Source organism: Amphibalanus amphitrite, unplaced genomic scaffold (assembly GCF_019059575.1).
Source record: "Amphibalanus amphitrite isolate SeventyFive unplaced genomic scaffold, NRLGWU_Aamphi_draft 000549F_arrow, whole genome shotgun sequence".
NCBI lineage: Eukaryota > Metazoa > Arthropoda > Thecostraca > Balanomorpha > Balanidae > Amphibalanus > Amphibalanus amphitrite.
The window spans coordinates 113,943-141,699 of record NW_024882043.1 but is presented as its reverse complement, the minus strand read 5'-3'; the positions used below and the strand labels follow the sequence as shown (position 1 = coordinate 141,699).

Sequence of the window (27,757 nt, the reverse complement as noted above, 5' to 3'; positions counted from 1 at the left end):
GGACGGGTCGCGGCGCTCGCGGCCCGGGGCGGGTCGCGGCGCATGCGCGGTCGGCGCGCCGCCGGCCCGCGGCCGGCGCCTATATGAGGCCGACCGGGTGACCTGAGTCAGTTCAGGGTTCTTGCGCCCTAGCTGCACACCTCTCCTGGAGACTGCGCATGCGCGGTCGGCGCGCCGCCGGCCCGCGGCCGGCGCCTATATAAGAGGCCGACCGGGTGACCTGAGTCAGTTCAGGGTTCTTGCGCCCTAGCTGCACACCTCTCCTGGAGACTGGTCGGTGATCACGATACTGCCAGCCTTCTGTCCCATTCCCACTCCCATAGCCCGGTCGGACTTAGGAAATAGTAGGGGATGTTTCCAGGTTATATTCTGATCGTCTAATTAAGGGTGTTCAACCAACATTGTAATGTACATGTAAAATACATTGTAATTTAACGTACTGCCTATCATTAAAGCACTGACGTACGTAATATTATACTTAATGACACATGGGTAGTTTTCACTCAACATAGTAGGATAATTAAGCATTAAATGCAAAATTAGAGCTTGAGATTGTCCGGCATTTAGCCCAACAGGATACCTCTTCAATCGTCCTAGCTGAACCCAGCATAAGCTCAGCTTGTCTGAACTCGGACACACCATCAACATTGCCGGGTCTGAATTTGAGCTCGACGCCGGGCCATGAGCCTGAACTTTGTGGTCATGGGCGCGGGAGCTGGGAGTCAGTGGGGGCAGCCTGCCCCCACAACTCTGGGGCCGTGGGGGCGCTGCCCCACAACTTTTCATAGGGCTAGGAACCGTCGGGGCAGCTTGCCCTCCCTGAATTAGCGGTTGTGGGTCACAAAGGAAAACTAAAGGGAAGAAAACATTTAAGAAAAAAAATCCCCCTCTTTCCCTGGCTTGACAGCTCATGTGGAAGATTTAACCTTCCAGGCGGTGGGGGGGGGCATTTTTTTGCCCCCCCCCCCCCTTTAGTTTTTTCGATATATCTCGAGAACCGCTGCGCCGATCGTCACCAAACTTTCAGTACCCTCCCAGGAGTAGCTAGCGCACATGGTGACCAAAAATTTTTCCAAAGGCTATGATAGGTTGGCCGCTAATCACGTCAGAGTGACGTCATTTTTGCCATTTTCGACCCAAAAAAAGGTTTTGCGGGAAGAGCTGTCAGGCCTACAGCTTTAGAGATACAGAAAAATGTTCCAGACATAAAAGGTGTAGAATCAAGAGGGCTACAAAACTGCTATTTCGGTTTTTCGAATTTTTTTGGATTTTGACCCCAAAAATAAAAAAATAGATTTTTTGAATATAATAGCTAGAAAAATCCAAAAAGTTTTTTGAATTTCGAAAAAAAACGGAATATATGTGATAGTCCCTACCGCCTTCTATCTACATACAAAATTTGAGATCAATACCTCTTTTTTGGCCAAGTTATAGCGAAAAAACTGTTCAAAATTGATGACGCATCATAATTGGATGCATCATAGCAACGTGCACCAGGCCTACAGCTTCTTCAAGGAATCCCTGCAAGATGCAGTCAAAGGATCAATTCCACTGGTAAGACCTAGATCACGCAAGAATTTGTACATCAATGGCAAGGCAATGAAGCTCAAAAGGAAGAAGGCTTCCCTGTGGCGAGCCTATGCACAATCAGGAGATCCCTTCGATTATGCCCGATATTGTCACTGTCGCAACATGCTCCGCAGCCTCAGAAGGAAACTTCGGACTGAATTCGAACAAAGAATCTCTTCTGAGCTGAAATCCAATCCAAAAGTGTTTTGGAAGTATGCAAACTCGAGGCTGAAAACCAAGCCTGGCATAGAGGACCTGAAGGATGAAAATGGTCACCTGTGCACTGATGACACAACGAAAGCTACAGTTCTAAACAATTTCTTCTCTTCAGTATTCACAGATGAAGATCTAGCTGCAGTCCCAGTCCTGGTTTCCGAGGACTCACCTGCTGAGGCTGCGGATCTCAATATCACCGAGGTCATGGTTAAAAAACTACTGCATGGTTTGAAAACCTCCAGTTCACCCGGCCCGGACGGAATTCACCCGAGAATATTGAGGGAGGCAGCTGACCAGTTGGCTCGTCCCCTCACTATTCTGTTCCAGAAATCCATTGATACTGGGTCACTACCAGATGATTGGAAACTCGGCACCGTTGTCCCAATTTTCCAGAAGGGCAGCAGGCAGAAGCCAGGCAACTACCGCCCTGTGAGTCTAACTGCCATACCATGCAAAATACTAGAGTCACTCATCAGAGACCACATCATGACTCACCTCAATGCCAACCAACTTCTACACAGTGACCAGCATGGGTTTAGGCCTAGGCGCTCATGCGCCTCTCAGCTCCTGGAAGTGCTAGAGGATTGGTCTATATGTCCAGGGGGCGTCGAAGTCTAGTAGGAAAATCTGGCAATCCCCGGCGTGACGTAACGTCGGGGATGACCGACGGCACCTTGCACTGAAAGATACGGCAGAACGGCTATTTTTGAAAAATGATTAAAAATACTTTTGTGCTTTTATGACACATAAAATGCTTATCAGCATGTTCCTCATCATGTGATAAAGCTATATCCGTGGTCGAAAATAGCTGAGCCCCTCCCAATTTCCAACCACCGACCTCATAAGCAAAGGATGTAAGCGTAATCCTTAAGGGCGACTTTCCTATACATCTCCGTACATATGCGTCCTTATGGAAATCGGTAGTGTGGCGATTGGCGACGCGCGCGACATCTGTGTGGCGACCAAGTGGCGACTGTGGCGACACCTGGTGGCTGCTTTTCTGCTGTATGTAGGTATTGGGGTTTTGCCAGATATGGTTCCTACTTCCTACTGCTACACCACTATGTTGACCCAGTACTAGAAAGTTAATTTGCAAGTAAAAGGCAAGCGAATTGAAAGTCAATTTATAAAATTGCTTATAAATGATAACGGGAAAATAATTAAGAAGTTTAGATTGAATAGTTATTTAAATACCCAACCGTGAAACTTTATTCTGGTAGGTTTAGTAGAAATTAGTCCGTGCAACCTTGTATTTAGGGCCTTGTATATGTCTAGAGAATGGAGAACCAGTCGATGCCATATACCTGGACTTTAAAAAGGCATTTGATTCGGTGCCTCACCAGCGTTTACTGAGCAAGCTGGAGAGCTATGGCATCACAGGAACTCTCAAAGGATGGATCGCCTGACCAGGGGTGTAGGATCGCAAAATAGGTTGGGGGGGCTGAACCCTGGACGCCGGTGGGGGCGGCGACGAAAGGTACTGACCGGGGGGGGGAGGGAAAAACCAGCAGTGGAAAAGGTGTTGACGGGGGGGGGGAGCGTAGAGCGTGGTGGTGAAAAGCGGGTCTAAGACTTGAGTGAAATGACTTAATCTTTCCACCTGGATCCAAGTTGAGGCTTATAAAATAAGGCGTTGGTATTTATATTCCGGCTCAACGTTTTGCAACCACATTTATGCAGTGTATGTTCCCGCTCTTCCCTTTTGGCTGTTTGAGGGACCACCCCGACTACTTCTAGGGCCACGACAGGTGGCATCGACAAAGTGGACGATCGTGATCGGTAAAGCAGGACCGTCACAGAACAATTTCTGTTGTAGTATTTCGCAAAACCCCCGCATTCTGCATATCATTGGAAGCATATTTTTATTTTTAAAGTTGTAGGTCGTGTAGCCACACGAATACTCCCAAAATGCACGAAACAATTGCAGGCACGTACAGCCCACCGCTAAAGTAATGTAGGGTTTTACCAATCTCAACGATTGGCTTTGACTGGCGATTGTTTAATGCGGAGTGATCGAAAAGAAGATGTCAATAGCTAAAGTTGCAGCTGCAAGGGTGACGATACATATAAGCTACATTCAAAGTTTCATTGTAGTCTGGCTAATCGTTCCTAAGCTTCAGAAGCAGAACATACCCATGACTGAAACCCCACATCACTTCTGCTGTGGACTGTACATAGGATTTGGCCAAGGGGGGGGGGGGCGGAGGATCCCGGGGCCTCCTCTCTACAGAGGGCAAGGGAGGATCCAGGCGAACGTTTGTGTGTGTGGGGGTGTGTGTGTGGGTGGGTGGGTGGGTGTGTGTGTGTGTTAACCAAGTGTGGGTGTGTGTGTGGGGGGGGGGGTACAGTTACAGGTCGGCCGACATGCCGGGTCGATGGATGAATTCTGACGACCGGGGGAGGGGGAGCGAGTACGTCGAGATCAAAAGGCATTTTGTCTTTGTCGTTTCTCAGATGAAGCTTTATCGTTATAAGTCACTCGGCTCAGTAGTTTTAGTTAAATCCACCTATACAAGTGCGTCGCCACGGATTTCCTACTGGGGAGGGGGGGGGCGTATCGACCGACTTAAAAACCCAAAAGTTCAAAGTTGATATTGTTACCGCACTTTTAGTCTAATGCATTAGTAGCATACAGTAGCGATCTCTCTTATTGACCTGTTTATGAATCGGCAGCGTAAGGCGCGATGAAAATTTGCAAAAAAAAAAATGTTTCATAACACAGCTCCAAAACACAAATTTTACGACCCTTTTAGCATGCTAGTACAAGCCGGAGTTCCCAGTACACATATGAATTTTGAGTCAATTTGACACGGGTGGTGTTATTACAGTCACGGTCTTTCTTATTGATTGGTGTATGAATCGGAGGCGCGGAGCGCCGAGAAAATTTGCAAAAGCATTTGTCAAAACACAGCTCCAAATCACAAATTTTACAACTCTTTTAGCATGGTAGTAGGGGAGAGTGGGGTAAGATGCCCAGGGTGGGAAAGACGCCCCAGCCCCTCTAGCGGCGAAACAAAGAATCGAACCTGGAAATTTATGTTCTTAGCGTAAAGCGGAAGCCTGCCTTGTTAACTGCACAAAAATTTGCGAAGCTCAGTTGGGCAACGGCTGACTGGTGATTGCATGTTTTTTATTTGCTGCTTTCAAAAAATATTTTGGTGTCAGAGCATTGTAAATATCAAAGAAAGTAGATAATTTTTGCGTCCCTTGCTATAGTCGTGATACATTAGCATGCGTATACTGTGTCCCAAACAGTTTGTTTCAGGGTGTAGTTTTATGGCTAACAAATTGTACTGATTTAATGTTACTTCGGTACCTCGGGGTAAGATGCCCCCTGTCCTGATGGGGAAAGACGCCCCCCTAAATCCGTAGGTTGCCCTTCAAGCAGCCCGTCAAATCATTTATTACATACTTGTGATGAGAAACAAAAGCCGATCTGGGACTATTGAGAGTCCAGTGCGGTCGGGTGCTCCCCATGCCGGTCTCTCGGCACACACAGCGACTTTTTGGGCGGCATCTGACTCTGAGAGCCCTCACGACGGCCTCTGTGGACCCCATTATTGGCTCCAGGGCCCCTCACGACATCCTTTGAGGGCTCCCACGTTGGCTCCACGGGCCGCGCTGGCATCTGAGGTCCCCACGATGGGCTCGAGGGCCCTCAAGCATCATGAAGATCTATAAGGGCCCCACAGTGGTCTCCGAACGCCACCACGGAGGCTTGTTTGGCCGCGCTGGACTATGATGGCCCTAACGATGACCTCTGAAGCCCCTTACGACTACTTTTGAGGGCCCTTACGATTACGTTTGGTGTCTACTGCAGGCTCGAAGGGACTACTGATTCGTTCAGGCGATTCACGTGCCCATTTATGTCACTTATAATGCAGGGGGCATCTTCCCCAACGCCAGGGGGCGTCTTTCCCACCCTGTGGGGTAAGATGCCCCCTTTCACTTCTTCAGGAAAATGCTTAATAGCAAAAAGAGTTATCATATTTCAGGCACGAAAGAGTGATATTTTTGGAGAAAAATGATGTCGGCTTCCGTTGAAACTCCAAGTTTTTGCTTTCCGATCGTCATTTTCGAATAATATATGACATAGTAAAACCCTGGGCATCTTTCCCCACTCTCCCCTACAAGCCGGGGTTCCTTAACACTCCACAGTACACACATGAATTCCGATTCATATTGACACAGTTGGTTTCGTATTGACCTGTACGTACAAAAATTTGCAAAAAAAAAGATCAAAACACGGAGGGGCCTCCTCTCTACAGAGGACCACCTCTCTACTGTGGGCCTCCTCTTTTCACAGGGTCTCTCAACTACAGAAGGCCTCCTCTCTACAGAGGACTTCCTCTCTACTGATCGGGTCTATCGCTTTCAGAGGGCATCCTTTCTTCAGAGAGCCTCCTCTCTAATCTTTACCAGGGGACCTCCTCTCTACAGAGGACCTCATCTCTGCAAAGGGCCTCCGGCCTCCTCTCTACTGAGGCCTGAGGGAGTCCTCTCTACAGACAGCATCCTCTCTTCAGTGGGCCTCCTCTCTACAGCGGGCCTCCTCTCTTCAGAGGGCCTTCTGCTTTCAGGCGGTCTCCTTTCTACAGAGGGCCTCCTCTCTACACAGGGCCTTCTTTCTACAGATGGTCTCCTCCCTCCCTACAGAGGGCCTCCTCGGGGCCTCCTCTCTACAGAGGACTTCCTCTCTACTGAGGAGTCAGAGGGACCCTAGCGGTCAAACAAAGACACTAGCGGTTATTCACAGGAGGCCCCAGGAAGTAACAAGGACCCTAGCTAGGTCAGGCTGGTCAGAGGCCCTGAATGTCCTGACGCGATTTTTGGGATTCCCTTCAATTTCTTTCGCCTCCGACGTGATTTTGGCCCCGTGGCCTTCGGCCCACGGGGGGCTCCTAAAAAAAACCCAAGGGGGGGGGGGCGCCCCGTCCGCCCCCCCCCCCTTGGGTGCGTCCCTGAACAATTGTCCTCATCGTCCGTCCTACTGTCTGTTCCACCCACATGGCCTTGCACCCACCCCTAAATAAACGAAACGAAGCTGTCGAGTGTCACGCCTTTGTTTTGTTGTGTTTTTTTCTGCTTTCTGCGCCGCTTTAGCGTGCGTTCGGTATCCGGAAAATATTATCGTTTGGATATTATCGGCCGGAAAATTATTGGTGAGCACCTATCTTCAGCATGTCTTGTTATCGCGATACCGAACGTAATCCCCGATAATTATCGCTGATCCCGGATAATTTTCCCCGATTTTCCGGATGCCGAACGCACGCATAGTAACATCCAAAGGTTTTGTGCTGTATCGTCAGCTGATTATGCCTACGATGGCGTCAAATTCCGTAAAAAGGATTTGGCCTTCTTCTGAAGGCGGGACATAAAAGATATCTTAGAATAAAGATGAAAAAACAGTTAAAAGTTAGTGAACATGAACATTTCTTTCGCCAAAAAGTTTTAAGATAATGCCTGCTTATTTTTATTCATTATGACGCTATCATTATTTAAAGATTTGACATAATCATAAACATAATCAGATGACGATATTTCACCGGCCTTGATTTCACCTCTATTTTACCTTTTTTTACTTTTTTTTGGATTTAGGGCTTTGTATTTTACTAGTCTTGTTGCAAAAACGGTGTGACAACGTTCGGGAGGGAGGTGAGATAAACGATGCATTATTTTCGCGAAGGTTGTGTGTGCTCGTTTATGTGCACGATCTGGAACTATTAAGAAGAATAAAATTAGTTGTCGAGTGATATGCAGAATGCTTGGCTCTTGTAAAATACCGCAACCGATATTGATTGGTGACGCCTGCTGTACGGTGTTTTAACATGCTGACCAATTGATTATTTCAGGCTTGCTAAAACCACAGTTGATTTTTATGTTTACTTTCCTGGTTAGTTTAAAGGCCAAAATTGGGTAGTCGTAAAGCAGAGGCCCTAATCCCAGACTCCAGAGATGCTTCCTAATCGGACCAAACCAAACCAAACCTAACCAAACCTGACCTTGCCTCACTTACAACCTACAACCAAAAACCTGCAACCTACAACCTAAAACCTATCACCTAAAACCTACAACCTACAGCCTAACCTAAAGTGTCTCTCCTTGGATGCAAAAAGAAGTGTGATGCCTGCTTTACTACTAGGTACCCGAAATTGTACCATTTAACCTTGCCAAGTTAAGCTTTCTTTGATTTGTCCACATTTTATAATGTTGGGGGGGCTGCCAGGCAAGTTGAGGGGGCTGGCCAGCAAGTTGGGGGGGCTGAAGCCCCCCCAACTGTATAGGATCCTACGCCCCTGATCGCCTCATTCCTTCAAGATCGCCAGCAGCAGGTTGTGGTGAGAGGCTGCTCCTCTCCATGGGCACCAGTCACCAGCGGCGTGCCTCAGGGCTCTGTTCTTGGCCCCATCCTGTTTATATTATACATCAATGACCTGCCCAGAGTTGTCAACAGCGCGATCAAGATTTTTGCTGACGACACAAAGATATACCGAAGTGTGTCTCACAGCACTGGGTCAGAGGAACTCCAGAGGGATCTTCAGGCAGTCATCACGTGGTTTGACAGGTGGCAGCTCCCATTCAACGATACCAAATGCAAGTCACTTCATGTGGGGCCGAGAAACCCCTGTCATACCTACAAGATGGGAGGAGCCGAACTTGAACATACTCGGGCAGAGAAAGATCTAGGAATCTTCCTCGATGATGAGCTGAAGTTCCGCAAGCAAGCTGCTGCAGCATCCTCAAAAGGAAACCAGTTACTTGCTCTCATCAAGTGATCCTTCCTTTGTATTGACAGGGTCACCCTACCCTTGCTGTACAAGACGCTTGTAAGACCCCACCTAGAGTACGGCAACTTGATATGGGAACCCTTCAACCGAGCCGACCAAAAGTTGATTGAGCAAGTGCAGAGGAGAGCCACGAAGCTTGTTCGGGACATCAAGCATCTACCATACCAGGAGCGTCTCAAATGCCTGAACCTGCCATCCCTCTACTACCGAAGGAGAAGGGGTGACATGATCGCAATGTACCAGATCTTCAGTGGAGGTTTAGATGTCCAGCCTGAGAAATTCGGTATTTATATACATAAGGTCCGATCGCCAAAGTAATTATAAAAAACATACCACACGATGTATTTTGACCTGATCTCGTATCTGATAGTTATTCATGGCGCAACCAAGTTTTAAAGCACCTTTAAAATATTTACCGTCACCACCTGCCACTACCGCACTCCACCAGCCATTTGCGCCACGTGGAAAGGATCGAATGAATAATCTCCAAGGTTGAGTGAAAACATTACGCTATTCGATTTTCTTATGAAAGTGACATCATAATAATACTCGTGGCGGAGCAGTGCAGTGCCAAAGGCCCAGGAAGCCCCAGGCCCAATCAAGAGTCAGAAGACACGCACTGTCAACAAGAGCTGTGAACGACTGGAATGCGCTTCCTCCTTCTGTGATCCTGGCATCCACTCTCAACCAGTTCAAGGCCAGACTGGACGATCACTGGAACCGAATCAGATACTCCATCCTAGATTAGTATCCACGAGAGTCCTCAGTTCAGGAGCTCGATGCGATCGGGACCCTACAGGCCATAGTGGCCATCAAAATTCCCGTATTGGTAAGGTAAGGTAAGGTAAGTAAACCACCGCATCTGGATAAAATGACCTCCCTCTCAACTTAACATATTATTTTTTCATCAACATAATTGTTTTGATCAATATTGATCATTTTTGGATGCTTCAATTTTAAGCTCCAACTTTAGGCCACAAAACAAACTAGGTACCATACAAAATACGGGCACATTAAAGCTGGCTTCTTCTTCTTGCACCAGGTGGCAGCACTTCTTTTCGAAAATAAGTGCCAATCTTTCCAAAATCGTGATTTCCTCACTGAGGAGTGAAATCGGCTTCATCATTGCCAAATATAGCAGAATCGTTGCCATTTTTGGCACGTGTGCCAAAAATAGCATGTGCTAAATATGATTATTGACCAAACCTCCCCGACTGATTTGGGGTATTCTCTTAGCAGATGTCACCCCAGCTGCCATATCCAGTAAGGTAGGTTGGTAGGTTAGGTTGTAGGTTGGTAGGCTCTAGGTTGTAGGTAAGGTTAGGTCAGGTTAGATTGTTTTGTTATATATTTAACCGTGAAGACAACTGTTGCGCACGTGAGATGTAGAATGTAGATATGGCAGCTCGGGTGACGTCTCCTAAGAGAGTACCCTGATTCGGAGGTTGCATTCTAATGCATTAGCCCCTCTGAATCCAAGTGCTGCAACTTTGAAATAAAATGCTTTCTATTTGAGGCAATTCTCGATCTTGTGAGTGCTCAAACCGGTAAGTGCAAGCCAGGGACCCCATTTTGGCTATCTCAACTCTAAACTAACGTTAAGGCGGGATGGTCACTTTAACCAGAGCCCCTGGTCTTTTATCAGGGTATAATTGTTGACGTATGCCATCAATCTGATATCTAATGCATACATACATGCGTGGGGATTGCTTTATTTGCCACAACTCTGAAATGACACTCTTTTTTTGTCTCCAGTACGAATCGGCGGCGCGAGGGGCGCGAGGAATTGGTTGGATATTGGGAACTTCTATTTATATTAGGTACGTCTTAACAAGTCACGAAAGTACTTCCAATGATAGTTCCAATAATATAATTTATTTGGGGTTAATGACTGCGATATAGATTATTCTATTCATAATGCTATTACTTTTACCCAATCTCTTACCTTACTTTTCTGAATCCCCGCTCGGCAGCAACCACGGACGTATCAAGAGCACCGAGCTCTGTTCGCCCGCTGCTGTCAAAACAGCTTCCCCAACAGCCCACTAGGTGGCTACTGTGTTGAAGAGATAGGACTGTGCTGTTGACCAATGAGAGGCCGAGAAACGCACGCAGGCTGCTGACGTAGGCTGCCGTGCGCTTACTACGGGCAACCACAAAAGTGAGATATTTCTTCTTTTAATGGGGCCACAGAGTGATCTAAAACGCAGACAAAAAAGTTACCGACCCTACAAAACCACTGCCACTATCCATACGCTGGCTGATGGACGAGATTGTCGCCTAGCAACGGAGACCACGTGAATTTGTCCAATAGGAGCTCGAGTCGCGCCAGCAGTGTGTGACGTAGGCTGCTGTTATAACCGCAGAGTTCGTGCGGTCGCTGTGGGCCAACCGCAGCGAAGGCGCGGCCCATTTGGGCGCGCCCCGCGCCGCTGTCACACGTGCGCCAAACAAGCTGAGCAATGTCCCTTTTGATTGTCGCTTAGCAGCGGAGACCACGGTCACGACGTACTTTTGCGTACTTTTGTCTGCAGCCCCATCCGTTAGCTGCGTAGGTTTCATGCAGGTTTCATGAAAGTAATCTTGGGTTTCATGGCTCGACGCTAGTGACCTCTATATTGAACTTCATCAACGCGCTAGCGACATCTTGCAGGAGCCGAAAGGACTTGGCATTATGCAGTGAATCATTCAAACTTTGCAAATCATTGGCAACTTTGCCGAGAACATAGGCGGCGGAATGGGGAGGGCACCGGGGCACCGTGCCCCCTTTGATTTTGACATTTTTACATTAGCCCTATGGGCGTTGCATGGAAAGAATTTAGAATGGGATGGGACCAAAAGTCGGCAGTGCCCCCCCCCCCCCCTTTGAAGGTGTTCTGCCGCTACTGGCCGAGAATACCGATGTTCCTTTCGCACCGGGCGTCGGTTCATCACAGGTGTTGGTAGGGCTCGAATAGCACAGTCAAATAGCACAGCTATTCTCCCTTAAAGGGAGATAATGACCTTTTTCCACAAAATCTGAGTTAGGACCATTTTCTGACAAAACACAACAAGTTATATTGTAAATTAAAACCATTTTGCTCAATTCGGTACCTTGCCGCAAATATCTCAACTTGAAGTCACGTTAGCGGGGAGCGCTGAAAATGACCGTTGAATAAGTACTTACATCACTTTTTGGTACTTGCATGTAATTTTGTAAAATGAGCGTATTCCTTACATTTGATCTTCATCACATCTAGTTAGTTAATGGTCGTCTATAGTGCCTTCAAAAGATATTCATGGTTTGGGGGTGGTTTATGTCTAAATTTACGCAACTGTTTTTCCTGTTCATCATCTGACGCCATATGCTGCTATTTTAGTAGCAACGACTCAATTTTGAATCGGTCCCGCCGACTGCACAATAAAAGAAGATAGATACCTACAACACTTTTGCGGCATCACTGAAAAACTTATGCAGTACTGTTATCAAAATTCTCATAACACCGTTCGACAAACCTGAATTCTTTTTGAAATAAATATGCTTGTATTTTTCGCTTCAGGCTCTGACGCCAAAATAATGAATTTCGTAGTCGCAATCGCAAGATTTGGCTGCGTTTCTGGCGCATGCCGTTCATTTGTGGTGCAAAATAATGTAAACAGTGTCATATCTCTAGGCACTATGTACCCCCGAATTAGAATCTAATTAATTCTAAACCGAATTAACTCTAATTCAAATTAGAATCCTTACAACCAAGCAACGACAAGGCGATAACATAAACAAAAACCCAAGCGTCGCTGTTTGAAACAAAAGCGCCATATACTGCGACTTTTTTATAGAGAAGGACAACGCATTTCGGTGGGTGTTACAAGTACTGCAAGTACTGCTTCTTTTTTGCAAAAATAAAAACCTTTTTCACATACGAAAATGTGCTAGGAAATTTTCATATTTTATAGAAACTACAGTAGAAATAGTATAGATGTCCAGTAATTTTTATTTAAAGGGAGATAATGAGCTTTCTTTTTTCTTAAATAAAAATTACTCGACATCTGTACTATTTCTACTGTAGTTTCTATAAAATATGAAAATTTCCTAGCACATTTTCGTATGTGAAAAAGGTTTTTATTTTTGCAAAAAAGAAGCAGTACTTGCAGTAGGGTAAGGTGCCTAATTAGCGACCCCCTTAATTTGAACCGTCATTGCTCACGCTCTGTGGGTGCCACTGTATTACTGGCTTGATTTTCGGAGAGGTCGTTCATTTTTCGATTAAAATATAGTCATTTTCTGCCCCAATATTCACTAAATTGTTTGTAGTGAGCATTTTAGCAAACCATTGCAAAAAACGCTAATAGGGAACTCTTCCCGATTAGCGACCAGGGAGGGTCGCTAATAAGTCTATGGGTTTCCCCATATTAAAAATGGCAAAAAATGCGACGCCTGAAAAGATGTAATATTATCTCAAAAAGGTAACCTATACGCAAAGCTCACTCAATCACTCGAACAGGAACGTTTATCCAACACATTTATGTAAGTAAAAACTGATCACGTGATGCACCGAAGGCGAAAAGAAGGCGGAAACCCAAATTTTGCGGGCTGTCTCGTATGATATTCGAGGTCCGCGCTGAATTCGGCACCCCTGCAGTCGGTGACGACATTTGACATCCCCTGCCACACATTGCAAGCTTCAGCAACACCTCATTTTCATTTCTCTCCTTTCCCCTTTCTTTCCCTTCTTGAGCTATTTGCGACCATGTCAGGCGCAAATAGGAAATATGAGTTGCGACACATTTTTAACCGCCATGCTGTGCACGGTTAAGCGATTCACTATGGGAAAACGGCAATCAATTGAAAAAGGAATGTCGATTCAGAATAAAAAAGGTGCATCATCCTAATGTGCATCGCTTTTCATCAGAGAGGGCCCAAACACACACGTTTTGGATAAGAAACTCGTCATTTTCATTTAAACCAGGGGTCGGCAAATGGTGGGGCATGCCCCCTTTGGGGGTAATGGAGCCCTTTCGGTGGGGGTAATGAGGGATTCTGAGAAAGCCTATCTTTTTAGAGTTTGTAGCTCCAGTGATGGAGCCATCGTGACTGTTGCATCCCAGGGTTCAAAGATTAGCCCAGGCCAAAGGCACAGCACACATTGATTAGATACCAATTTTCACGTACCTGCTCGCCTCACCATCTCACCCCTCCGTACAGTCGTTCAAAAGCAGCTGCAACTTTTAACCGTCGCCCGTCTGTTGGCGTTTCAACAGCCGCTAACGTAAGGGGGAGGAGTCGATCGGACCCCCGCGGCCTCTCGGACTCTGATATGGGGCTGTGCATAAAAAAGACGAGCGTGCTACCCGTGACCATAGGAAGCCGCTGCTGCCCATTTTTAAGGTCCTTGGTCATTCCGTCTCATTCAAGAGGGCAATGATAAGTGTCGAGAAAATCGGGACCCGCTATAACTTCTTGAAGTGAGATTTTATGGCTCAAGATGATCTCCAGAAAAAGCTCATAAGCTAACGGTCATTATGGGTCCAGAGGCCAGTTTTACCAACAGAAAAATAGCCGCCTGCCGGAATTTTTGCCTAAAGATCCTTTCACATATGGAGCGTAAACGGTAAAGCCCTATCCGCTTACGAGCCCATCGCGTTTACGCTCCGTATGTGAAGCGGTCTTGAGGCAAAAATTCCGGCAGGCGGTTATTTTTCTGTTGGTAAAACAGGTCTCAGGTCATGATATTTTCCGGGCTGGTGAAAAAAAAAAAATGATGGGCTCGAGGGTACAATTTGGTCGTGATCCAATGCCTTTTACGTGAGCTTTTAACGAAAAACCACCCGCCGCCCCTATACGTACAAGGGTTAGATGGGATATAGCATAGGCGGCGGAACGGGGAGGGCACCGGGGCACCGTGCACCCTTTGATTTTTGCATTTTAACATTAGCCCAGCCCTATGGGCGTTGCATGGAAAGAATGGGACCAAAAGTCGGCAGTGCTCCCCCCCCCCCTCCCCCTTAATTGAAGGTGTTCCGCCGCTACTGGGATATAGGCATTAAATGTTTTGTGGAGGAAGTGTCATGTTTTAAATTTGATGCATTGGAAATGCACAAATACCCAAAGAGTTCCAGGACGGTATGGAATTTCAGTAAACTTAGTTGTGTCAGCAATGGGGTCTGGTAGGTGGGGGTAATGGCCCTGCCTGGCGCCCAAAAAGGGGGCACGACCCCGAATGACCTGCCGACCACTGATTTAAACTCACCTGAAACGTCCCACCAGAAACATCGACAACCGTAAAATAATTTAATTTGATAACCAAAGTATAGCTGACCTTTTGACGATGTTTTTACCCTGTTTTCTCCCGCCAGTTTTTCTGTAGGGAGGTAGGTCGCAAATCGGAAAGGGTCGCTAATTAGGCACCTTACCCTACTTGTAACACCCACCGAAATGCGTTGTCCTTCTCTATAAAAAAGTCGCAGTATATGGCGCTTTTGTTTCAAACAGCGACGCTTGGGTTTTTGTTTATGTTATCGCCTTGTCGTTGCTTGGTTGTAAGGATTCTAATTTGAATTAGAGTTAATTCGGTTTAGAATTAATTAGATTCTAATTCGGGGGTACACAGTGCCTACTCTTCTTTGTTTCCAAGTATTATTTTGCGCCACAAATGAACGGCATGCGCCAGAAACGCAGCCAAATCTTGCGATTGCGACTACGAAATTCATTATTTTGGCGTCAGAGCCTGAAGCGAAAAATACAAGCATATTTATTTCAAAAAGACTTCAGGTTTGTCGAACGGTGTTATGAGAATTTTGATAACAGTACTGCATAAGTTTTTCAGTGATGCCGCAAAAGTGTTGTATCTATCTTCTTTTATTGTGCAGTCGGCGGGACCGATTCAAAATTGAGTCGTTGCTACTAAAATAGCAGCATATGGCGTCAGATGATGAACAGGAAAAATAGTTGCGTAAATTTAGACATAAACCACCCCCAAACCATGAATATCTTTTGAAGGCACTATAGACGACCATTAACTAACTAGATGTGATGAAGATCAAATGTAAGGAATACGCTCATTTTACAAAATTACATGCAAGTACCAAAAAGTGATGTAAGTACTTATTCAACGGTCATTTTCAGCGCTCCCCGTTAACGTGACTTCAAGTTGAGATATTTGCGGCAAGGTACCGAATTGAGCAAAATGGTTTTAATTTACATTTGGCCGTTTTCACGACGGAATAGCAGGCATCTATTTAATCCCCATTTGATCCTTTGGTTCCTCAGGAATTTTAGTAGTTCTTTTTAGTAGGTTCCCCAGCTTTCGAATGAATGGTGCGTTAGTTTGCTATTTTTCTATTAAATATCACATCGATTTACTTTATCTAAAGATTTATCACTAATATCAACATAAAGCGTAAGCACAATTATAAAATTATGAAATTATTAAATACTAGTACAATAGTTAAAAAAAGATACTGAGTTGCCAGGCTACAAAGAATATATTCATTTATGGCGCACGACAGACATTTAGAAAGCAGCGCCCTGTTTTATTGCACGCTGCTAGCCGCTTCCATTGGGTTTTGCAGGCCGACGTCATTGGTCGTTACACGTATGATGTCACGCGACTTGTGGCCTGTCACGGCTCTTTAATGATCTCCACTAAATGAATGCAACAATGGCCTTTTAAGTTGATCTCTGTGGCCATCTGTCTATGGAGCGACCAATATGAAAGTTGGGTGAATTTACCGGGGTTACATGACTATGAGCAAGCAAATGTGTATCAGGAATGGATTTAAGTGGAGAATTGCGCTGGACCATGAGTGCTCGAACGCTCCCAATTCCACGCCGGTTTGGCTTTGGAGCCGAGACAGACGATGCGGGTCAAGGTCACCGCTGGGGTAACGGTGGATTGGCTGCGCCCGAGCACCCGTAACGCGGCACAATTCTCCATCTATGGATTTTCCTATTCGCTCAGCATTGTGATAGGCGTTCATAATAGCATTTACTCTGCTCATGTACCTATCCCCGGTTATTTAAAAGAAGTTTTTGTGGGGGAATATCACGGCTTTAGGTACCTACTCGGTGGCCCTATTCACGACTTTCAAAGAATGCTCCGATAACTAAACACCGCACAGACCTACTGCATTAGTGAATCTGACAGAAGGTCTGTGGGATTACATCCCCCCTCACCACACCCCTAAAAACTCATCCAGTGTCCAAAACCACTTTTATCGACTCGCCAAAAAAAGCACACACACACACACACACACACACACACACACACACACACACACACACACACACACACACACACACACACACACACACACACACACACACACACACACACACACACACACACACACACACACACACACACACACACACACACACACACACACACACACACATACACACACAAAGCATGGGGCATGTCAGCTCTCAGTTCATTTATCATTGTCTTTACCATGGTTCAATTGCATTGCGCGATTTAAAGCACGTGAGTGCCTATATAGTATATATGTAGAAAATAATATCTACAGCAAAACATCCAAAATTACAAAGGCTACAATGCTTAAAAAGTAGGTTCATCAAGGAAGCCCATTTTTACTTGCGTTGTGTTCCCAACCATGCGATTCCAACGCGGGCTATTCGCAACGTCTGTTAAGGCACGTTAACAATGACAAGCCGCCACCGCTGCCACTTATTCATAGATGGTTGATATCGCAGCTTGGGCGTCAGCAGCGCGGCCCACAACGCGTCGGCGCCAGCGCACGCAGCTGTTGGCACTCGGCAGCCGGTGTTGCGACTTAACGGCCGGCCGGCCCCATGAAGGAGAAGCTCTTGGTGAAGCTTTGTGATCGCCTCATAGCCGCCTTGGATGTCATCTTTCTTGGCAGATCCATCCGTTCAGATGGTACGGTGCAGTCTGGATAAAGGACGAAGTCCAACGCCGCTAACCCCGCGACCGCCACCCCACAACGTGGCCGCAGACCGAACGGGCGTGAGGGCCGTAAGGGCCACCCCGCCATCCGGTAGGTGGCTGAGCAGCCGGGCGCAGCGGCGCCTGGGCGGCGGCCGCGCTGAGATGAAGTCCCAAACCGCCATGTCGCCATCACCGCCATCACCATTGCTGCAGCTGTTCCCAACCGCCTCAATCACCGCCGTTTTGCCAGCAGTCGCGCCGCGGAATGGCAGAAGCTCCAGAGTAGCCTCCAGCGCCCCTCTCCGCACGTGTGCAGGTGCACTGCGGCCGCCGGGTCCGACGTCCAGGCAGAACATGATATTTCCATGCTGCTCCGACGGTGGGCTGGTCTTGTTTGGGCGTTCCTCCACTGTGACGTCGGTCACGCCTGCCCCGGCCAGGGCGCAGAGGCCGACGTGTCACCATCCGGTTGCAGTCCTCAGTCGGGTCGCAACGTGTACCTCTTCCGCAGCGTGGAGCGCGCTCCCGCTGGGCAGCGATACAGCCAAAAGTAGCATAGCATGCGGGCGGCCAGCGCTGCGCCGGACAGCGGACCCATGCCGGGGGTATGCCGGTCTCGGCCATTAGCGGGGTCGTCGGGGCCGAGGCTGTACATACAGCTGGTGACCGCGTGAGCCGCCAATCGAAGCTCACGGCTTATAAGCTCGACGCGGGCATCACACGCCGTCCCGATGGGAGCTCCACGACGCCGCCGCGAACTCCAGCGCGGCTCGCAGCGCGAAGACCAGTACGGACGGCCGGGGCAAACGGCGTGCGGGAGTCGCAGGCGACGTTCTGCGGACAGAAAGGGTTGGGCATAAGCTGGTCGGCAGGACACTCTTGAGCCGAGCCTTTGATGTAATTACAGATGATCCAGAAGCATGCACAAAAATTCATGACACACTATTCTCATTTATGTATTTGCTACATATGATATGATATACCAGCTCATGATCAGTGACGCATTCTGGGCAATATGTTCTAAAGTGAAGTAACTGAAGTTACAGCTTAAAAGCTTAAAAAAAAACAGCTTAAAAAAACACACACACATTCGATAGCTTATGAGAATAACATGCCTTGTGTGCTTAATGCAGGAAAATATTTTTTTCACTTTTTTTAGAAACAGCAAAAGAGTTGTCAACAAGCCATGTCAACTATCTAAACAATTTTTATGGAAACTGCTCTAGCTAGCTTAAAGTTCCACAACGTTTCCGGAGCACCGTACCCAAACTCAGTTCATGTTACAAGAAAAAACAGTAATAATGCCTCCTAATTTTGAATGAAATATAGGTATGAGTAATTTGATTTGGAAAGGAACAAATTTCCGCACATCATTTTAGCAAAATTACTATTTTCTTCAGCCATCAGGTTACACAAAACTATAGTAAACTTTATGATCTAGTTTACACAAAACCAAAGCCCCGATTTTAACAAATGTAGATAAAATTTAAACAATTTTGAAAAATGTATCGTGGAGAAACTGAAAAGTGTAGATTAGTAAAGCCGGGATATTTCAATTTCACGGATTAGGCACTTAAAGAAATATCTTCACCTTTCTTTGAGCCACCAGCCTTCACCCAAGTTTTACACGAATGTAGTGAAGCAGACAATGTGGCAACTCAAAATTGTGATGGTTTGAGATAATTATGACGGTAAAAGAAAAAGCAACACAAGGTTCCTTACCCTCGTTTTTTTCACATGGGTTCAGATGAGGCTTCAACTGTTGCCGACCTGAGGAGCTATAGGGACTTGAGCTTTCCAAAACTCAATTTCTAAAGGCACTGAGCAGTGTTTGGCTTTCACACGAATGCGATAGTAAGTTATATGAAGTTGACAAAGCAAGCAAAGCAAAGCATGATGCCCGGCGCGTCCGCCCGCGACCACGCCCCGCGTCCGACTCCCGACCGCCGCGTGACCCGAGGCGCCCGGCGGTCACGTGACCTACCGGCCGAGACTGCAAACGGCCTTCACCACCATTCTTGTATGACGTCATATCCTACTGAGGTGCTGATTGGTCGGAATTAGATACCTGAAGGTAATTATCTGCCGTAGTTATTTTTGTTTCATTGTTTTGCGTGTTTTCTTATATGAAATGTAATTAAAAAATTTGTCATATTTTAATCACCATTAAAACATAACTGAATAGGTATAAAAGAGAACTCGATATATACTTTCCTTGTTTTTAAGAATTCCGGAATTAGATACCCGAGGGAGCAAAGAGGGAGCAAGTTGCCACGCTGATTTAATACCTCATAGTCGAATGGTGGGCTACTAGAACCAAAAATTGCTGTGTTTGTAAATAAATAAGTGATTTGAGGGCAAAAAATGCCCGGATTTAAACTTCTAAAATTATTTTGAACATAAAATATTTCAGTTTGAGGGATGTTAAGGCCTCTAAGGGTAGGTACTTTTTAGGTATCAAATAAGTTCCTCTGCGAAAGTTCCGTCGTGAAAACGGCCATTATAACTTGTTGTGTTTTGTCAGAAAATGGTCCTAACTCAGATTTTGTGGAAAAAGGTCATTATCTCCCTTTAAGAAAAAAGAAAGCTCATTATCTCCCTTAATAAGCACTACCCCCTAGCCCTCGCCACCGAGAAGAAGGGGTTCGGGTGTCGGCCTCGACGTTTCTTTTTAAGGTAATTGCTCGGAAGGCGCTGGTATAGAGATGAAAGCTGGCGCACTTGAACATTAAAGACGGATCTTCACACCGACCACATTATTAGGTCAGGTCAGGTTACTGACTTGGGACGTCGTAAGTGAACCTCTGCACAGCCCTAAAATGTCGCAATTTAGTCCGAAATGGCGAGGGGCGGGGAGGGCAGAGTCCATCTACCCTCCTCCTAAACGGCATCTGATGAAGAAAACCGATAGGTTCAGCGAGAATTAAAATGCCCTAATTATTGCCGAGTCTAGGCAGTACCATGCCCACGATCACGACACCCATCTGTTCATATGCCCATGGGTGAATAGCGCGTGTCAGCCTGTGTCCGGCTGTTATTGCCTGCGGTTACAGGTGCGTCATCAACGTAACAAAGAAGTACGACGCTTGTGATATCTATCCTGAAGCACCATGAAATGTGACATCCGTAAAATGTACAGTAGAGTAGTTAGTCATTGCCCATGTAGAACACATTTATGGTGAGTACTGAGTGGTGACATTTATTTCCAGATAACAAATTTAACGAGACGGATAAGGCTATGGCCACTGGCCAGTAGCCTTATGCACATGGCCACATGCGAACAAAACAACGTCACACATGACACAACGAATCAATGCCAAAAAATTAAAGGCTGTTTACAAATTTCTACAAATAAATCATGCCTGACATGTATTCAATTGTTATATAACGAGCTGTGCGATGTGCAGTATCAGTGCCAGCAGTGTGGCCAGTGAAGCATCAGGTTCACTGGCCACACGAGCGCCAGGCCTCCTGCTGGCAGGCCAGCGAGACGGGTTCCGAACCTCAGGGACCACCGCCCGGGTCGTCGAAACCATCAGGCAGGGCGAGGATGGAAGATGAGCGAGCATATCGGCGCGATAGGCTTCAGTCAATTGCTGAGTGGGACCGAGGGCGTCCGTCCGTTGAAGACAGGAGGTCGACGGACTGCAAACAGCGTGCGGCGGTCTTCTCAAGGCTGTCCGATGGGCCGCTGGCCCTAAGCAGCGATAAATCACCTGCCAAGAAAACAAGAAATCAGAAAATTAACTCCCTCCTTTAAAGTCCAAAATGCTTATTGCTCAAGCACCTCAGGGTCAGAGCCTCAGAGGAAGCAGTAATAGAGGCCTTCAGCAACCTCACCAAGCTATTCAGAGTGATAACAGGATGATGCCTCAGGTCTGAAGACTTTACCGGACAGCTGGCAGAAGGCATTTTCCAGCAAATGGTCAAAGACCTGCAGTAAATGTTCTCATGAGCATGTGCCATATTTTTGTTTGGATTGATGAGAACTGTTTATTTATCATTCCATATGTAAACCACTCCGTGCAAGGTTCTGAACAACTTTTGATAATTTCATCATTAAAAATCAACTTGAATATTTAAAAATTGTGCATATAAGTAGGCTTTCAAGCTTCACGGTCCGGGATACACATTCTCGTGTTGTGAAGCGTCGGGGCGAGGCAGGCGTCCAGAGAGCGGCGACAACAACGGCGGTGTATTGTAGTCGGCAGCACGCACACGACCCGGGCGTAGCCGAGAGCACACTGACCCAGCGGGCGAGCGTTTCCCCCGCGGGGCACATTACAGCTGGCTAACAGCTGTACGCTAGCTAACAGTAGGTACACGGTACCGCTAATATCACACCTCCCCCTCAGTCGAGCACCGCGACGGGCCAATGGTTTACTTTTACACATAAGACCGCTTGCGGGGATCGACTTGAAACACTGGGGGTGGGTGTCGGGCTCGGATACCACGGCGTCGAGGCACCAGTTCTTCTTCGTCTCTGAAGCGCACGCGGCGTTTTAGGGTTGGCTGCTGCAGTGGCGGCGGAGGCGCAGCTTGGGCATCGGTCGAGTCTGGCTGGTCAGGTCCCGCCGGTGACGAGACTGTGAGCCTGCTGGGTTGGTCGGCGACAGGCGTAAGTGGGCGGTACGGACGCAGAAACCTCCGGTTCCTCCACAGTACTCGCCCACTTGGCATCTTGATGAGGTAGGTACGCCGGAGACCGATGGCGACGATGGTGCCGACGCGGTCCCACAGGCCAGTGGCGTGACTTTGGACACTGACGTGCTGACCTATCTTCAGGGAAGATAGCGGGTGGGCGGTGGCGTCGTAGTGAGCTGTGACTTTGCGGGCCTGTTCCTCGGCGCGCCTGTCACATGCGTCTGCACGTTCTTGCCAGGTCGTGGCGAAGTGTTTGTGGTGAACTGGCACCGTGGTGCGGAGCGGGTGACCGTAGAGGATCTCAGCTGGTGATCTTCCGTCGGCGCGCGGGGTGTTGCGGATCTCGAGAAGGCCTTTGGCATAGTCGTCTGAGTCTATGTCTCCGTTGACGGTGCTCTTTTGGATCAAGCGCTTGGTGGCTTTGACTGCCGCCTCGGCATGGCCATTTGCCTGAGGGAAATGCGGCGAAGTGATGCGCTGTGTCACTCCCCAGCGACGCAGAAACTCCTTAGTGTGCCGAGCGGTGAACTGGGGGCCACCATCACTCTTCAGCACCTGTGGAACGCCTACGAGAGCAAAGATCTGACGAAGCTTGCTGACGAGGGCTTTGGCAGTCGCTTCGCGGCCGGAAGACACGACGATAGGCCAACCAGAGAGGCGATCGGCTATCACCAGAAATGTCTTGCCAGCATGGTGGAAGAAGTCCGCGGATGCAGTTTCAAATGCTCTGGTAGGAGTTGGATCGGCCATCAGAGGTTCCTTCGGAAGACTGGGCAGATATTTTCGACAGTCGTCACATGATGAGACCAAGTTGTCGATGTCTTGGTTGATGTTCGGCCAGAAGACGGTTTGTCGGGCACGGCGCTTCGTGCGTTCCATTCCCTGGTGGCTAGCATGCAGCTGACCCAGCGTCTCGCGTCGAAGGGCGTGAGGGATGACGAGCCGAGAGCCGCAGAGGACCAGATCAGCGTCCACGGTGAGTGCGTGTCGGGTGTTCCAATACGCACGCAGTGATGTGGGGAGGTCAGTGCGTTGGTCTGGAAATCCTGTGCGTATGACATCGATCAGGGCCAGGTAGTCTGGATCAGCACGAGCAGCTGCGCGTACCCGATCCAGAGTAGCGTCGGGGGCTACGGCTTCTGTGGAATCAGCAAGAAGCTCGCGGATGCTGGTCCTGACGGTATGCTGCAGCAGGCGAAGGTCCTCACGTTCTGCCTCCTCCTCCTCAGACGTCGCGGGATCGTCAACGGGTGCTCTTGAGAGAGCGTCAGGGATGGAGTGTGTTTTGCCCGCTTTCCATACGGCACTGAAGCTGTAAGGAAGAAGTTTTTCTTTCAAACGCAGCAGCCGGGGGTTCTCGATCTCAACCAAGGACTTCTGGTTGAGGATGGGGATGAGCGGTCTGTGGTCGGTGACAACATCAAAGCTGGGCAGGCCAGCGAGGAACAGCCTGCACTTCCGGACCGCCCATGTGACCGCCAACATCTCGAGCTCTATTGCGGCGTATCGGGATTCGACGTCCGTGACGAAACGCGATCCGCACTGGATGAGCCTCCACTGCCCTTCTTGATGCTGGAGAAGACAGTATCCGAGGCCATGAAGGCGGGTGGCGTCGGTGTGCAGAGCAGTGGGGTAGTCAGCGTTGAAGTACGCCAGCACGGGTGGCTGAGTGAGAGTCTGCTTTACAGCTTCGAATGCCTGTTGGTGCGCTGGCGTCCACTGCCAGTGGTTTCGTGGCTTCAACAGGTCTCGAAGCGGATGAGCGGCACAGGCAGTCTCGTCTGAGAAAGATCCCAGTTGATTGACGAGTCCCATGAACGCCCTGAGGTCAGTGATGTTCTGCGGCACAGGGAATTCTGCGATGGCACGAACTTTACGGTCATCGGCGGTGTAGCCATCTGCGGATAGGCTGTACCCGCAGAAGTCTAGCGACGGAGAGGCGAACTGCAGCTTCGACGGACTGAGTGTGACTCCGTTTGCGTCGCATCGCTCGAGGATCTTGATGACGTGCTTCAGATGCTCAGAGTAGGACGAGTCATGCGCGAGGATGTCGTCAACCACGTGTGAGGTGCGTGGGATCCCGGAGAGCACAGCGTCGACGCGCCTGTTGTACTCGTCGTTTGACGATGACAGACCCATTGGGGCTCGGACGTGCTTGAATCGGCCCCAGGGTGTGATGAAGGTCGTGTAGGCCTGGTGCTCGTCAGCGATGGGAATCTGAAAGTAGCCGTTTTTGGCGTCGAGCTTCGTGAAAAAGCGGCTTCCAGGCTGAATGCTTGTCACGACATCTTCTGGTGACCGGTTCGGGTGAGCACCGCGACGGACATGAGCGTTGAGCTGGGTGAGATCCACACAGACACGAATGTCTGTCTCTGTGTTACCAGCGTTCAGACCGTCAGCAGATTTCTTGGGCACGAAGACGGTGGGGTGACACCACGGAGTCGGTTCCGTCACCTCAACGATGATGCCCGCTTCGATGAGCTTGTCTAGCTGACGTTTCGCTTGGTCGCGGTAGGCGAACGGAATCGAGCGGGCAGCAGTGACGGCGGTTGGTCGAGCGTCGTCTTTGAGCTCGATTCGCATCGGCCCTCCAGTCATTTCCCGCAGATGACCAGTTGTGTCGAAGACGCGCGGGAAGATGTCCTGGAGCATAGCGAGGTGTTCAGCTCGTTGAAGTGGTGTGGGGTCACCGTCCTTGTCGTCCCAGACTGGGTAGATGCGTTCATCAGCCTTTCCGCTCTGGCATGTTTGGCGCCGGAGTGGTGGTTCTGGCGTGGTGTGGTTTCCAGGAGTCGTTCTGGTGGCGCTGGAGCCCGAGTCAGCTGCTGCAGCTTCCACTAGAGGTGGTGGTGATGAGGCTACGATGGCATCGCAACGGCTTCCAGAAGGTGACGGAGCGTCTTTATCTGGTTTCGGGCCAACATCGGTGATCTGGCATGGGAAATTGTCAGGAAGCAGACCCAGCGCGATGCTGTCGTACCACGAGAGCAAGGCACCGTCCATGGCAGGGATGATGCAGACGGTGACAGAAGAGGTAAGATCACCGAGCTGCATTTGACATTGCAGTGATCCGCTGCACTGAAGTTGGTGGCCGTCGGCGCCCAAGATCCTCTCTGGAGGGCGCTCGAGGGCGGATATGTCGGCGCCAAGGAGTCTGGCTTGGCGAGTGCCCATTGCAGATACCTCGGCTCCAGTGTCAGGTGTCCAGAGCATGGAGCATTGGCGACCGCAGTACTGCACTTGGATACGAATCTGCGGTGTCCGACGGGAGTTGAGTCCACGGACGTGGAGACTGGACATGCGACTCGCTGTGCGGTCTGGTGACAGACGGTCAGGCTGTCGTGTCTGTCGACTGGGGGATGATTGGCGGCCGCGCTGCTGGGGCCGGTTGTTCCGCTGTGACAGGCCGTCTCGTCTGCAGACAGAGGCGAAGTGGTGCAGGATACCGCAACTAGTGCACCGATGACCCCGGGCAGGGCACTGGCTGAACCGCTGGCCGTCGGGGTGCGAGGAGCCTCCACAGTAGTTGCAAGTCCTGTCTTGTTCGTTGCGAGGTCTGGTCGGACTGCTTGACCTCCGTCGGCTGCGTTGAGAGATGGACATTGCGTTCAGTTGACCCGATGCCATAGCTGATGCGTTGGCGTGGGCAGTCTCCCTGGCACGGCACAAGTCGATTGTGCGCTGCAACGTCAGCTCCTTCTCAGATAGCAGTATCTTCACGATTTCCTCTTCATGAAGGCCCGTGACGATCCTGTCGCGGAGGCGATCATCTGAACAGCTGGTGCAGAAATCGCAGAACTGCGATATTTCTTTGAGGGCGATGAGATACTCGTCGAATAGCTCGTCCGTCTCCTGGTTTCTCGTGTAGAACTCCCGGCGGTCCAAAATAACGTTTCTCTGACTGCGCAGATGTCTTTCCATGGCCGTCGTAACTTCGTCCATGGTGGCTGTGTCAGAGATGCCGAGACCGTATTTCACGATACGGTGCCACTCGTCGTCGAGCAGTGTGGACAGCGATGCACGCTGCTCAGCTGTGGTGAGATCCCTCAGTCCGGTAAGCATGCTGTAGTCCTGAAGCCTCTCTTTCCAGACTGTGAATTCTCGGAGATTGGCTCCGCTGGTCAGACGAGGGGCTGAGACGACGGACGGAGCCAGTCGAGGGCGCGCCCCTGCTGGTTCCCTCGGCGTAACTGCTGTCTGGGCTGACGCCATTGCGAGAAGGCGATCTTCTCGTTGACTGCTGACGTCTGCTTGATGCCGTATCAACTGTGTGAGGGCTTCTTCACGCTGGTTAGAGGTCTGAACTTGACTCTTAATCAGCTCTGTTAGGCCCAGCAGCGCTGCAGTGACGTCTTTGGACTCCATGATGGTAAAAAGCAGGGCCGCCGCGTGGGGCTTGAACCCACCAACCGACACGACGTGCCGCCTGACAGCCGGGCGCCGCGGACCACTACGCCACCGAGGTGATTGGCTGCGTGGTACGCCGCCGTGTCCAGTATCGGCGCTTGTGGTGTGACGTCACGGGTCACCAGCTGACCGGAGGTTCAAGGTCACACTGACACTGACCCTGCCGGCTGCGCCATGTCGTGTTGTGAAGCGTCGGGGCGAGGCAGGCGTCCAGAGAGCGGCGACAACAACGGCGGTGTATTGTAGTCGGCAGCACGCACACGACCCGGGCGTAGCCGAGAGCACACTGACCCAGCGGGCGAGCGTTTCCCCCGCGGGGCACATTACAGCTGGCTAACAGCTGTACGCTAGCTAACAGTAGGTACACGGTACCGCTAATATCACACACATCACCAACAATCACCACATGTACGAGTGCTATGAATTCAGTGCCTTCTTGGGAATATTTTCCTATATTTAAGATAAAAAATTACATGGATAGATATGCCAAGATAAAACACAAGGCAATAACAATAATTTGAGGGAAGAAACAGCAAAGTATCACCATGCAGCACCTACTTATAATAAATATTTGTGAACAAAAATTGGGAAATAAAATGACAATATTGAGTGGCCAAGTATCTAAGAAGGTACCTAAATCGTTACAAACTTAAGGGGACAGCAAATCTAGTGAAGCAAAATATTGCATTTTAGCACACATATTCTGACACAATCAAACACAAAATTGAAATGCTCTTCTATGAAGTAGGTACTCCAAAACGCAGGTAAAATCGTTTACAAATAGAAAATGAAAGTTCTATGCCTGTCACCTATGGCTGAACGAATAAACAGCATATAAAATTGAATAACACAAAAAATCAATTTTCAAAACCGAATATAATCACAAATCACAACATACCTCAACCTATGTAAAACAATAAACACACAAAACAGCGCGGGAGAGCATTTGTTGATGTGCGCCACCAATGTCAGTACAGCATCATATATGTCTCTTTCACATAGCACGTAGCTTGCAGTGATGACGTCATGTCCCGTGACGTAAATCGACCGCCGACGTCATAAGTCTGCTGATAAATAAACGGGGTGCGAACAGAGCTCTGATCGGCGGCCGGCTAGAGCGCTGTTCGGCAGCCGGCTATTTTGTGTGCAGGGTATGACGTATTTCGCGAGCCGACGTCACAGGCCGTGACGTCGGCTCGCGCGCGAGCCGAGCGCCAACGACAAACTAACGGGAACCCTCGGACA

At 48.8% G+C, this 27,757-nt stretch overlaps 1 protein-coding gene across 1 annotated transcript in view; it reads right to left on the bottom strand.

The window, feature by feature from the left end:
* Positions 1 to 10,579, bottom strand: part of LOC122393704 (solute carrier family 12 member 9-like) — a 332,365-nt gene extending 321,786 nt beyond the window's left edge. The window contains exon 1 of the mRNA XM_043389950.1: positions 10,519 to 10,579. The gene's annotated coding sequence lies outside the window, so the exon portion shown is untranslated. The remainder of the gene's footprint in view (positions 1 to 10,518) is intronic.
* Positions 10,580 to 27,757: the final 17,178 nt, after the last annotated feature.